The sequence below is a fragment of the Helianthus annuus genome, chromosome 3 (genome assembly GCF_002127325.2).
Source record: "Helianthus annuus cultivar XRQ/B chromosome 3, HanXRQr2.0-SUNRISE, whole genome shotgun sequence".
Lineage (NCBI taxonomy): Eukaryota > Viridiplantae > Streptophyta > Magnoliopsida > Asterales > Asteraceae > Helianthus > Helianthus annuus.
Window position 1 is genome coordinate 65389802 of NC_035435.2, and position 9271 is coordinate 65399072.

Below are 9271 nucleotides of genomic sequence, written 5' to 3' on the forward strand. Positions count from 1 at the left end.
TTAAAACCGGGTTAATAAGTTGATCCGAGCCAGGTATGTATAAATAGATCAACTTAACATTTAGAACTTGAAGTTCTATGAGAGTTAGGCAAAGTAAAAGGGACATTCGGTTACCTTAAAAGGTAAACCGAAGGATTTAGATTATAGACAGAGTGTTTTGAAAACAAGATTTGGTAAAAAAAAATGAGATTTTGGGCGTGCATGACTTAAGCAAGCCCTTCGTTGTAAAAGAAGGGTTAAAAACGACCAAAACGCCCTCGTAAGCGAAATTAAGCAAACAACCCTTAGAAGTCGCTTGAAAACGAGTTTTATAAACAAGTTAATACTTAGAATAAGTATAAAAGTGAAAGATGTAAATTCTTGGTCAAAAGACTCTATATGAGTCTTTGTCGTAAAATAATAATCCGAGGGGTAAAACTCGGATTATATAGATCGCCACATTTAATCCATCACAAATATAGTTGTGATGGAAGATCATTGATAAATAATGTGGAAATAAGATGCTAGGAATAATCGAGTGTGAATTATGCGTAAACGTGCTTAAATGCCCTTAACGGGTCAATTAAACATCTAAGTAAAAACGGGCTTAAGAATGTATATAAACCCGTGATTTGAATCTAATATGATAACAACATGGAAATGATGAGAATTTAGAATCAAACAACATGTTTGTTTGATAAAATCACGAACGGGTCAAAGTTTGGTAAAAAGGGTAATAAGCCGAAGACTTAAAAGACTTAAATTTTGTTAATCCGGATGTTGGATTTTAACCCCATATGATGGAGAATCAAATTACAAACACGTAAGAAGAAACGATAGGACAAACGGAAAAGCGAATTAAAAGTTATGAAGGTTTCCGTTTTAGAAAACGACAAACTTGGAAAAATCCTGCAGAGGCCACCGTAAGTTACGGTAGCTACCGTAACTTATGGTAGCCTATATATCTTTACGCAATGAACACCCTGTTTTACGGTTGAAGAAACAACATTCAGGGGCTACCGTAAATTACGGTAGCCACCGTAATTTACGGTGGACCCTGAACAAAAATGTATTTTAATTAAGTTTTGTTTCTCGGACTCGTTTTAGATACGTTTTAAACCTCGTATGACTAAAGCATTTCATGTTTATGAAATGTAGGTCCATTTTGGATGCCGGAAGACGATCAAGCTCATCGAAGAACCGAACACGATAAAGATACATGCTTCCGCACATTGCCTCGTCGTAAATTTTAAACGACAAACTCGATCACTTATGTTGAATAACTTAAAATTTGTAAAAGTTTTAATAAACTCGTATTTTTATAGTATGTGTAGTCTTAATTACACATCTAATTGTTGGTATTTACATATAAAACCGTTAAATAGTAACTAGGGTGTTACAAGTTGGTATCAGAGCCCCGGTTTAAGAGATTCAAGTATGGTGGGGAAAACCATGCTTGGACTTAAACCTTATGCTCTTGACAAAGATTGGTGTTCGGTTCGAGGCTTGATCGCAAATCCGGTAAGTACATGTATGTTAATGGTTTAACATGATTAAATTGTTGTGAACAACACCTAGGGTTATCGTGTAATACACGATACCTCAATTAAATGAAAAATATAGTTGACAAAGTTACGCGTGTTGACGCGTATAGTAGAAAAGCCTTGTGTCATAATACGGGCAAGTATTGAAGTGGACATTACTAACTTTTGTGAATGTTTTAATTGAAGGACACTCGCGTCCGAAGATGACGAGAGTTGAACAAATTGCGGATATGACGATGGAACGATCTGAGGTTTGACAAGAAGAGCATACTCACCAAGGACCTAAATCGCGTAGCAATCGCGAACAAGGATGATGGCAAGAGAAGCCTGTTAGGGCAAGCATTACCAGGTGCACACTTAAAATTTAATTGCACAAATAGTAACATGCAACAAATACGTAAAGATTGAAAGTTGCATATGTAGATTGAAAACTTGGAAAAACCCGAATAGAAAACCTATCCGGGATATTGTTTCCAAGAGAAACAAATAGAGGCATTACTTACATGGGGTGTAATGTGAAAATTTTAAAAAGGACATGTATACTAGTTTTTGATCGCTTACTCTGGCCAAGTAAGTGGTGAGCACGTAGTACCATGAACTTTTTATGATTGGCATGCTTACATCCGATGTAGTAAGGACGGGGTGAGTGGGACAAATTAAAAAGTACCCAAAAGAATCAAATGAGCAAAATATTTGATAATAATGTAAATACACAGCCGGGTGACAAAGAAACATGTAAAATGATGTAGACATGCATCGGGAGGGGGTGTACATACACTCGAACCCGGAGAATACAAACATGTAAATTGATTAAGATATGCATCGGGAGGGGGTGTACTTACACTCGAACCCGGAGAATACAAACATGTAAAATGATTAAGGTATGCATCGGGAAGGGGGTGTACTTACACTCGAACCCGGAAAATGCAAATACGTCTCTTAACGGGCGTTTTTGTAAAACGTCAAACTTGAGGACAAAGTCGGAATATAGAAATGAACGAGGTCTTAATGCATACTAGGAGGGTTGCAATAATGACGAATTCGGTAAAACACCCGGTTAATGGGTAAGAATTAAACATAAGCGGGATAATAGTAGTGTTAAAAGCTAAAGAATAATGAGCCCGGTAATGGGACATAATCAAATATGAATGTGTGTAAACTAGATAATGGTGAGCATAAGATAAACCGACGCATAAATGATGTGAGAAGTCATGAAGTCGGAAAATGTATCCAAAAGGAAACGAATGTAGCCTTAGACTACGGTCAAGGTCAAGGAAAATAACAAGGCGAAAATAAATGATTTTAAATAAAAACAGGGTGCCTTGACACCAAACACGTAATTTAAGAATGACATGAGTAAGGAGTGATCTACGGGATCAACATAACCTTTAGGGTTATAAAAAAATGAAAGGTCTACGGGACTAGAACGACCCCCAGGTCGTGATTAGAAAGAAATTATAAGGACTTCGCCCTAAAGAGGTGACAGTCTAATCAAAAAAACCCATAAGGCTAAGTGATAAAACCTACGGGTTAATTTGATAAAGCAAGGGAATCAGTTGAGAATTCCGCATAAAACTAAGACTGTAAAAGAATAAATTATGGACTGTCAATATCCATAATTCTAACAAAAAGTTAAAGAGAAGATCCTAAAACTAAAACTTTGGTTTTAGTAAGAAATAACGTTTTTACAAATATAAATTCTTATAGGAATTTAAATAGTAAGCATGAAGGATACTAGTCTTGACACTCATAAGCGCAAGACGATATATTCGAAAAAGTGAAGTCTTCGAAAATAAAAGGTTGATATGAATTAAACATGAGGTGACACGATCACGGTTAAGAAATGGAATGTGAGGTAGAATCACATTATAACCAAGCGAGCGGTAGAAATAATTGGACTAATAAGTCTAGTTAGTGAGACCGGTTAAGGTCAGTCATTTAAATCAAGAAATTTGGTTTGCTTGTAAGCGGTAGATTCGGTATAACTGAACCGAAAAAATAAATTTGAAAACAAAAGAATTTGTTGCTAAAAGTGAAAGATTTCACTAAAGACCTTTAAACGGGTCAAAGTAACGGATTCATAAAGGATTCGATAGTATATGGAAACGATGAATATCGCTAAGTTAAATAAACTAACGGAAATAACCAAGATTACGTTATTTCAAGTTGCATTATGTCGTATGAGATACGTGGATGATTAGTAACCAAAAAGATATTATCCTACTTTTCTGGTAATATTAACAATTGGTTAAAATGTGATCAATGCTTAGTTGATTATAGAGATCAAATGCATGGAGTTAAACTCGATAAATCATGTAAGAAAAGGTTTCGAGGACGAAACCTCTTTAAGGGGGGTAGACTTGTAACACCCCGAAAACGGGTTTGGTAATCAAACCCCGTTAATACTAAAAGACGGGTAAAGTACCGTTAGTGGTGAAATATACTCGGTGAGTATTAGGATTTTTAAGTAAATAAACCTAATATTTAATAAAAAGTTAAATAAAGGCCTATGGATAAATAAAGTTTATAAAAGGCCCGAGTTAATGGGACTTAAAATGAACTTAATCATAACTTTCCTGAATTCACCAAGTAGCTAGGAATATTAACCTAGTTAAAAAGGTGTCTTAAAACAATGAAGAAAACATGGGTAATAACCCTTTTTATGAAAGATAAAATACAAGGGATTAAAGTTGTCAAGTGGGTAAACTAGTTTTAATAAAAACAAATAAATAAAACACAACACACACACTTAGTGTGTGTGTGTGTGTGTGCGTGAGTCGACCAGAGGAAAGGAAAAGGGAGCAAAACCCTAAAGTGCCAAGAATCATCAAATTGAAGGTCGATTTCAGTCTTAAATCAATGCATGAACACAAATTCGTAATCACCTAAGTGTGGGGATCGAAAGGTATGTTGAATTTTGCTATTTGATGATACTTCAAAATTATGATTAACATTCAAGAATGAAATTCTGGCATGAATAATGGGTGTTGTAGTACAATTGATATGAGCACAAGTCTAGATTAACTCGTTAATTTAGCACCATAAATTAGTGTTTCGGTTAACTAGTTTTGTAAGTGCTAAATGGGTTTTGTGGGAAGATGATGAACACTAGATTCATGATCATCAATTTGGTGTAATTCGATTTCCATGAAGTAAGTCTAGGTATTGATATGCATGCTAGACATAAGAACTTGTGAATGATGTTAAAACTTGAGCAAATAACTAGTTATGAAAATTGATTGTTGATTTTATAGAATATGCCCACAAGGTGTTCGTTGAAATGCCTAAGTGAATGATTATATGATGAAATTACGAATGAAACGCGTAATTGCCTTGTTAGACTAATTACATGAAATATGGGTTAAGACGGGTTCTAATCTTAATGTTGATTTAACTTAATTGTGCCCATTGTATGATTAAAGGTAGTTGACTTTTAGAAGTCAAACTAACCAATGACAAAGTCGAATAGTAGATTCGACATAGAAAATACGTAAGGTGGAATAGTCGTGAATTGAAACCACTAATCAAACCACCTTGTGAATGATGATAGTTTGTCGCCTAACGAACTAGGTGGAGGCTTGGGAAAGAAGCGGTCAAACGAATCAAGCACGAGAAGAAAAAGCGTATTCGGATGCGAGGTAAGTATAGCTTACACTAGTCTTAGATTGTGTAATATTCTCTTAGCGTATAAATAACGAATGAGATAACTAAACAATTGAAATACGATGTTCCGTCGTGTAGGCGTACGGAACTAGATAATCAAAGATGAAAGAAACCATAATAATGGTTAAAAAGGAAGTAAATCGATAATTTGGTCATATTATGACGAAAGTGGTAATAAACAGTTTATAAGTAAAATGACCGTACGGTGTTAAGTGGAGCGGGTCATGTAGATGAGATGATAATAAATATCATCATGCAAAGATAAACGGTCAATTCGGCCAAACGGGTCAAAAGGTGTAGACATCACCTTTTGACAATATTGACTAATGACCTTTTGTCGAGTTATATGCTTACAGGAATAGAAATCCAATGGATACTCACATCGCTCTTATTTAGCGATTATTAAGCAAGATATTAAAACCGGGTTAATAAGTTGATCCGAGCCAGGTATGTATAATAGATCAACTCAACATTTAGAACTTGAAGTTCTATGAGAGTTAGGCAAAGTAAAAGGGACATTCGGTTACCTTAAAAGGTAAACCGAAGGATTTAGATTATAGACAGAGTGTTTTGAAAACAAGATTTGGTAAAAAAAATGAGATTTTGGGCATGCGTGACTTAAGCAAGCCCTTCGTTGTAAAAGAAGGGTTAAAAACGACCAAAACGCCCTCATAAGCGAAATTAAGCAAACAAGCCTTAGAAGTCGCTTGAAAACGAGTTTTATAATCAAGTTAATACTTAGAATAAGTATAAAAGTGAAGATGTAAATTCTTGGTCAAAAGACTCTATATGAGTCTTTGTCGTAAAATAATAATCCGAGGGGTAACACTCGGATTATATAGATCGCCACATTTAATCCATCACAAATATAGTTGTGATGGAAGATCATTGATAAATAATGTGGAAATAAGATGCTAGGAATAATCGAGTGTGAATTATGCGTAAAAGTGCTTAAAAGCCCTTAACGGGTCAATTAAACATCTAAGTAAAAACAGGTTTAAGAATGTATATAAACCCGTGATTTGAATCTAATATGATAACAACATGGAAATGATGAGAATTTAGTATCAAACAACATGTTTGTTTGATAAAATCACGAACGGGTCAAAGTTTGGTAAAAAGGGTAATAAGCCGAAGACTTGAAAGACTTAAATTTTGTTAATCCGGATGTTGGATTTTAACCCCATATGATGGAGAATCAAATTACAAACACGTAGGAAGAAACGGTAGGCCAAACGGAAAAGCGAATTAAAAGTTATGAAGGTTTCCGTTTTAGAAAACGGCAAACTTGGAAAAATCCTGCAGAGGCCACCGTAAGTTACGGTAGCTACCGTAACTTACGGTAGCCTATATATCTTTACGCCATGAACCCCCTGTTTTACGGTGGAAGAATCAACATTCAGGGGCTACCGTAAATTACGGTAGCCACCGTAATTTACGGCGGACCCTGAACAAAAATGTATTTTAATTAAGTTTTGTTTCTCGGACTCGTTTTAGATACGTTTTAAACCTCGTATGACTAAAGTAATTCATGTTTATGAAATGTAGGTACATTTTGGATGCCGGAAGACGATCAAGCTTATCAAAGAACCGAACACGATAAAGATACATGCTTCCGCACATTGCCTTGTCGTAAATTTTAAACGACAAACTCGATCACTTATGTTGAATAACTTATAATTTGTAAAAGTTTTAATAAACTCGTATTTTTATAGTATGTGTAGTCTTAATTACACATCTAATTGTTCGTATTTACATATAAAACCGTTAAATAGTAACTAGGGTATTACACCGTAGCCGAACCCAATCTTCAGCGATCAAACCCAGCAACAGATTGAACATCCGCCACCCACCCGTCACCATCCAACCACCAACCACCCACTTCCACCGCTGCTAACAACCACCATTAACCACCACATTCAATCTAATCCACCACCATCATCAATCTCGTCACTATCCCGCCACTGCCATCTCAAAATCAAAAATCAAACACCAAAATCCCCAAATAACAACTCAAACAACCAAAAATCCCTAAATCCCCTAATCAACTCAACAACCAAAAATCCACAAATTCTCAATCGTTTCAATGTTGGCAGCTTTAAGGATTGAAAGATTTGTGCAAATCAGAACAAAAATATACAAATGGGGTTTTAAAGAGATAGAGATAGAAAAAAATCAAACAAATTCATTTATGATTCATTCGTTCGTTGTGTCATTGCCGATTCAGCTTCAAGTACTCAACGTTTCAGGTTCATTCGTTGTGCCGTTGCCGATTTCCGAGCCGGTTTCAATCGATGGATGTGAGGTTTCGTTGATTGATTCGAATCATTGTCCCGGTGCGGTGCTATAATGATATTTCATAAAACAGATAGATGACCCCTAATCACCTCCCATAACCACTCTTGTTTCATAAAATAGAGAGATGTCCCGGTGCGATGTTGTAATGGAATTTCAGATGAGAGAGATAGAGAGAGAGAAGAGAGAGAGGGGGAAAATCTGATGAGAGTGAGAAAAGAGAAGAAAACCTTTTATTTTTTGATTTTGTACAAAGAGTCCCTTATTAAAAGTTGTTTACACAATATCCCCTAAGAAGGTAAAAAGACTAAAATGCCCTTATGCAATTTGATTTAACAAAAAAAATCTGACTGAGTTAGGGCTAAAGGACATAACGTGCAGGATTTTGAAACGTTAAGGACAAAACTCATCAATTTTAAAGGTAAAGGACAACGCCTGAAATTTGGGACAAACATAAAAGACAAATCTTGTAATTTACTCCAAAATATAATAATCTCCATGAAATTTGTTAAAAGCTTTAAATAGAAGAAGAAATTTGTTAAAAGCTTTAAATAGAAGAAGAAATTTGTTAAAAGCTTTACAACCTCCGGTCGCCATTACCGTCAGTACAACCTCCATCAACACACCTTCACAACAACCTTTATTCTTCACCACATTTAAAGCTTAAAGAAACAAATATAAAAATACCCATCCCCCAACCCCTTCCTCTCTTTCTCTGTATGTGTGCAGATCACCACCAGCACCACTCCAATTATGTCACCCTCTCTAACACCTGAACCACCAAAGACCACTACCATTAACATTCCGGCGCCTGAAACAGCCCTGTCCATACGAATTGAAAGCGAACCCCCAATCTTTTAACCCTATATCTATTGTGTAGCATGGTGGTTGTGTTTTGAAACGAGAACACTAGATCCGTGGTTTGACGTGACGACGTTTCCAACAAAAAACCTCAAACGTAACCACCATTTTCATTAACAAATTCGGCGGCATCATCCAACGGTTCAATCACTGTCGGTTTCTTCTCACCGGCGTTAAGCTATCTTCGGTGGTGTTATCGTCCAACGCCAGAAGCGTCGCTCCTAACCAAAAACCTAAGCGGCGTTGGTGGTGATTAGGGTTGGTGATTTATAGGGATGGTGGTGATTGATAAAGAACGGCGACGAGGGTGCCGGTGGTGGTCGGGAAGCTGGATATCTTGGGGATTCCATTATGATTACTAGTGAGAAACAATATTTCTGTTAGTAATTTCTCAAGAAGTTAATATTTTGTTTGGTAGAAGTGATCGGAGAAAGAGAGTAAGGGGCTGTTAATAATTTCTCAAAAGAGTGGGGTAGAAGAAGGAGAAGAAGTTGGGGGTGTGGGGGACCCACAAAATAATATTGTTTAATAAAAGTTTTAAATAAAATAAAAAAGAAATGACTATTTTGCCCCTAAAGAAAAAGACAAAAGCCATGATTCAATTTGAGAAATATGACTTGATTTCATTTTTGGACCAAAATGGCAATAAAAGTGAAACCACAGGGACCCAGATGCAAAAGATTTCAAATTTGGACTAAAGTTGCAAAAGTGACCAAACCTCAGGGACCAAAATGGCAGTTTACTCTTAGAAGAATGAATTATTTGTTGTTAGGTGGTTACATAATTGTTATACCTATTACACTTAGAAGTAATAGTCATAAGTGTTTTTACAGATTAGGTTCACGTTTCTCTTAACTGAAAATCTTAAAAAAATGAGTTAAATACCTAGATAGTCCCTGTGGTTTGGCTTTTTTCACCTATAGTCCCTA

The 9271-nt window shown here is 35.9% G+C and overlaps 1 long non-coding RNA gene across 1 annotated transcript; it reads left to right on the forward strand.

The window, feature by feature from the left end:
• Positions 1 to 4341: 4341 nt before the first annotated feature.
• Positions 4342 to 5311, forward strand: LOC118490312. The gene is made up of 2 exons (XR_004889182.1): positions 4342 to 4428; positions 5074 to 5311. It is a non-coding gene; the product is annotated as an uncharacterized LOC118490312 (long non-coding RNA).
• The last annotated feature ends 3960 nt before the right edge of the window (positions 5312 to 9271 follow it).